This window comes from Diadema antillarum, unplaced genomic scaffold, assembly GCF_040938485.1.
Source record: "Diadema antillarum isolate AM-2024a unplaced genomic scaffold, OU_Dant_1.0 seq00001990_RagTag, whole genome shotgun sequence".
NCBI classification, from domain to species: domain Eukaryota; kingdom Metazoa; phylum Echinodermata; class Echinoidea; order Diadematoida; family Diadematidae; genus Diadema; species Diadema antillarum.
In genome coordinates, this window is record NW_027272646.1 from 321399 (window position 1) to 327271 (window position 5873).

Sequence of the window (5873 nt, forward strand, 5' to 3'; positions counted from 1 at the left end):
TATGCCTTTCTTTCTGACTTGCAATAGCTCAAGAAAAACACGCCCTTTCACTAGCACATTTTGCACATGCTTGGTCCATGTCACGGACATCATTTCATAAGATAACAATTAATTCATAAGACACCGTCTTTTGTAGGTAAATTAGGGTCAAAGGTGATAAATGTTTCGTCCTGTATCTTGGTAACTACTTGTCCTATCTTTGCCATATTTTGCACACGTATATAGACCGTGTCGCATGAATCATTTCATAAATAACAACTTTTTGCTCAAATGCCATGCATCTTGGATGTACAAAGTGGGTTCAAAAGTCAAAACATATGCTCTTTCCGTTTTAAATCTGTATAAAGCATGACAGGTTTGATTTCCTTTGCTTCGATGAGAGTGTCAGAAATGTCAGAAATCATTTATAATATATTGGATCACCTAATTTGTCAGTTTTGACAAATTCTCGAATCTAGTTGTTTGTTTGTTTGTTGTTGTTGTTCTTTTTTTTTTGGGGGGGGGGCAAATCTCGACAGGGGGACATTAGTATGACGGTGTGAGATCCTCGGCGAGGGTGTGGGAGGGGAAGGTAAGGACTTTTTTGTGACAAACAGAGTATAAAAGTCCCGTTTATAGAGCATTTAAATCAAATTTCTAGGGAATTGAAAAAAAAAATCACTGCGAAGGACTATGATCGTATGCTATGAGAACTATTAATCTTACTATTGGGCCTATAAGTACCGGCAGAGCGAGCGAGCCACTTTCACTTTGTCATTCGTCAGAGATGTAGTCATTAAAACCTTAAACGTGATCGCATTGTTCGAGCAAAGAACATTATTCTTATATTGCTAGAAAGCAGAGAAGAAAAGGAGAAACGAAAGGTTTACTGATGATACGCTTCAGGGGCACACTGGAGGATGCGAGACTATCATCTAAATTTACTCATACGTAATATCAGTGTATAATGTATGTTATTAGTGTACTATAATTTTCGCCCCGTTAGGGGGAAAACTCGCATTCAGATATGAAATTGACAACTTTTAGACATGAAAGTGCCTTTATTGTTCATTTCTGGTCTTTATATAATCGATTAATTATTTGTTACAGATGGTATACGGGAAGCGGGGGTTGCAAAAAACTCGTTCCCCCCCCCCCCCTCCCCCATCTTTTTCATCGCCTTTGTCATCATCATTAGCACGTGATCAAGCCTCACGAGCTATACGGTCCAAATACTACGTCCATCAAACAAAACAGAAAGTAATACACTTGGTCAATTCATATTGTTGAACAAATTTGAAAGAAGTATAAGTCATGAAGTATGCAAACTATAGAAGAGATAATAACGAGAAAACAATGTACACTTTGCAAAGGAATGAAGAATGTATAAAGCGATGGAAAAGAGTGACCTACTAAAAAGCGGACTTTGTTCGACGTGGATCACTCATGAAAACAACAACAAACAAACAATATACAAATTGTCACAAATGTACACACTAGTAGTTAACAGTGCATGTATGATGTACTGTATGCATGGTTGTTTTAATGTGTATGTACACAGGTGGACCAGATTAATGGAGAACATTCTATGTGGTATACATATAGTACATACAGGCTGACCAGATCAGTGGAGAATTTTCTAGGTGGTATACAATGTAGCTATACAGTACATGCATGGAATAGGAAAAACATTATAGCTCACTCAATCTAGAATGATTTCACCCAGTTCCAGAAAGTTCTGGGAAGTGCTTACATGTTTGGCTGAGTGAGGCACTGTCCCTGTAGCCCAATGTGATTGGTGGTTATTCTTGGTAATGATGTTTTGTACATAGTTAGGCAGTGAGTCATCCAGGTTTCCTGGAACTTGGACTGGCTAGTAGGTTGGAGAGAGTTATAGAATGTGCTAGAAGGGGGTGAATGGATAGTATATAAGCCAGAGAAATTCTGCAGTAGGCAGAGTACCCAACACCTCTGCTCTGAGAGTTACGTCACTTCTGGCTCTGAAGCGACTTGTTATAGTCAGTCCTGTGTTACCTGCTGACCTGTTATGTTTGTGGAGATAAGGCCTGAGAGACATTTTGCCTGCAGATAATTAATTTGCCTTCATTGGGGATAGACACCATTTTTATGTCAATGGACATTGCTATGGAAAAGCTGTGACAGGCTGGATTCCTAGCTGGACAATATTAAGTGAATCATCATTCAACGCATCAACTGGATGTGGTCGTCACAACATTTGGACTCTGCACGTTTCGCCGTGGACGTATATCGTGGATTTTACCCCGGATCTATACCGTGGACTATCGTAACCTGTGCCTCTGGAGTTACGTCAGAGGAATTATTCATCGGTGCATCGCGGATCATTCGTTTGTGCATCGAGCATCGTATTTGGACATTTCCAGGGATATTGCGTGTAATGCGTACGTAAGTGATTCCATTACTGACTTATATTTGTTTCTATTGATCATTATTGTACTGATGTGAAACCGATTACCAGTCTGTACCTACAATATCACTGTTAATAAACCGCCTGAACATCAGTTGATTGTTTCTTTTGTGCGATCATTCTCGGAGTGATTTTGGTCGTAACAAAATTGGGGGCTTGTGTCCGAGAAGTGAATTTAAAGCCAAAACTTAGAATTTGGAACGTTCCGGAAGCCAGAATATTGGTACAGACATAATACCAGTTGAGTTAGTTGTTCAATTGTATATTGTGTGTAATACAGTGTGACAATGTCAATCAGTACAATGGATGTTCAGGCATTTGTTAAGAGGACAGATTTGTCCCTCAAAGATTTGCAAAGGTTACGCAAATGTGATTTGACTGCTATTGCACAGCATTTGAATGTTGATGTTCCACAAGGTGCAAGAAAGGCAGAGATTCTTGACTTAGTAGCTGGTCACATGGAGCTCAAAGAAGAAATTGACACTCAAGATCTAGCTCAAATTTCAGATCAAACTAGGCTTGAGCTTGCTAAATTGGAAATGAAGGAGAGAGAAAGAGCAAGGGAATTAGAACTGGAGAAGGAGAAGATGAGACTAGAAATGGAAATGAAGGAAAAGGAAAAACAAAGAGAAATGGAAAGAGAGAGGGAAAGAGAACAAAGAGAAATGGAAATGAAGAAATTCGAAATGGAGCAGCAAATGAAATTGCGTGAGATGGAATTGACTCATGCACAGACTGTTGGAAATCGTGAAAGGGCTCCGTCTGAATTTGATTTGGCCAAGAACATTCGATTGGTGCCAAAGTTTGAAGAAAACAGAGTTGATGCATATTTTGTGTCATTTGAGAAGGTGGCTAACAGTTTGAACTGGCCACAGGAATTTTGGCCCTTGCTCCTTCAAAGTGTGTTTGTCGGCAAAGCAGCCGATGTGTACTCATCTCTCTCTGAAGAGCAATCACGTGACTATGCTACAGTCAAGAAGGCAGTGTTGAATGCTTATGAGTTGGTGCCAGAGGCGTACAGACACAAGTTCAGAAATTCGTACCGCAGATCAGGCCAGACACATGTTGAGTTTGCTCGTGAAAAAGAAATGATGTTTGATAGGTGGTACAGATCCCTGAAAGTGGATCAGGACTTTGATAACCTACGTGAGGTTGTTCTCTTGGAAGAATTCAAAAAGAGTGTTGCTTTCAGTGTGAGGTCGCATTTGGATGATCACAAAGTGACAAGTTTGCATAAAGCAGCCTTGATGGCTGATGAGTATGAGCTGACCCACAGAAATGACAACAGACCACCTTTCAGGAATTTCTCTGGAAATAAGAGAGACAAAATTCAGTCGAGCAGTCCAAAGAATGCTGGTCCTGAAAAAGGCACGAGTTCTGAAACTTCATCGGCACCAAAGCCTCAATCTGACAAAGGGTCCAGTACAAGTGCAAATGTCATCAAATGTTTTCACTGTAACAAGACAGGGCATGTAAAGTCACAGTGTTGGAAGTTGCAAAACAAAACAAAGAAGGACTTGGGATTTGTTATGTCAAAAAGTGTCCTACCCGAAAACAGTGTCCCGTTCAGAGAAACACAGGCCATTGAAAGTCAATCTCCCAAATTCAAAGATAGGATGAAGCAGGTGGATGAGAGCTATCGTAGCTTTTTGTTTGATGGTGAGGTGACCCCATGTACTTCTGGTGAGGCAGGTAAGCCAGTAGTCATCCTGCGGGATACGGGGGCCTCTCAGTCGTTGATGGTGGGTGGTGGTATGACTTTTCCACCAGATAGTGCAGTGAATGCAAAAGTCTTGATTCAGACTGTTGATGGCAGTTATATGTCAGTGCCACTGTATAGAGTGGATTTGAAGTGTGACCTAGTTTCTGGTCCTGTCACTGTTGGAGTTGTTCCTGAGTTGCCCATGGCAGGGATTGATTTCCTGTTGGGGAATGACTTGGCTGGGGACAAGGTGGTTGCGTCTCCAGTTGTTTCGGAGAAACCAGTGGTGGTTGCTGAAACTGAGCAGTTGCAGGAGGAGTTTCCTGGGATTTTCCCAGATTGTGTTGTGACTAGGTCTCAGGCTCGTAGAGCTGTTCAAGATGATGCGGATTCTGTTGATGTGGAGGAGAATTCCGGTGTTTGGTTGGCAGAAACCTTTTTCAAGGATTTGAATGATGGGGTTGCTGTATTAGGCTCCGAGGCTAACAGTGATGGGCTGTTTAGCAAGTCTTCCTTGGTTGAAGCACAGCAGGCAGACTCTGAGTTGAAAGGCTTGTCTCAGACGGCGTGTTCTGAGGCTGAGGCTGAAAAGGTCCCTGAGTGCTATTATGTCAAAGATGGCATTTTGATGAGGAAGTGGAGACCTCCCCATAGGCCAGCTGATGAGGATTGGACGGTGGTCCGTCAAGTTGTTGTCCCTCCTAGCTACCGCGGTGAGATCTTGAGGATTGCTCACGAGTTACCTGTTGGCGGCCATTTAGGCGTCAGAAAGACAAAGGATCGGATCATGAGGCATTTCTATTGGCCAGGGTTGAATGTGGATGTGGCTGAGTTTTGCAAGACTTGTCACACATGTCAGGTGGCTGGTAAACCACAGCATTCAGTGAAGCCGGCGCCATTGATTCCGATACCTGCGTTTGAAGAACCATTCAGTCGGGTTTTAGTCGACTGTGTTGGACCTTTGCCTAGGACTAGGTCAGGTCACAAGTACCTCTTGACAATCATGGATATGTCTACACGGTTTCCAGAGGCTATCCCATTGAGAAATATCACTGCTAAGACTGTGGTAGATGCTCTAGTGCAGTTTTTCACTAGGTATGGGTTGCCCAAGGAAGTGCAGTCTGACCAAGGGTCAAATTTCATGTCAGGCATATTTCAAGAGGTGATGTATCGTTTGGGTGTGAAGCAGCTGAAGTCGTCAGCTTATCATCCCCAGTCCCAAGGTGCGTTGGAGCGCTACCACCAGACCCTAAAGACAATGATTAGGGCGTTCTGTGAGGAGTATCCCGAGGATTGGGATAAGGGCATCCCTTTCCTGCTGTTTGCAACGAGGGACTCCCCAAATGAGTCGACGGGTTTCAGCCCATTTGAGTTGGTGTACGGTCATGAAGTCAGGGGCCCACTGAAGCTCATCAAAGAGAAATTCATGACGGAGGATGATGAGGTCCACCTACTTGACTACGTGTCAAAGTTTCGTGAAAGGCTTTCAAAGGCTTGTGAGGTAGCTAAGGAACACTTGAAAGTGTCACAAGACTCTATGAAGAGAAAGGCAGACAAAAATGCCAAAGCCCGAACTTTCAACCCAGGTGACAAAGTTCTTGTACTGCTGCCCATACAAGGTGAACCACTGAAAGCCAAGTTCAGTGGCCCGTACTATGTCAAAAAGAAACTCAATGATGTGAACTATGTGATCAGTACGCCAGACAGACGAAAAGATCAGAGGGTGTGTCACATAAACATGCTGAA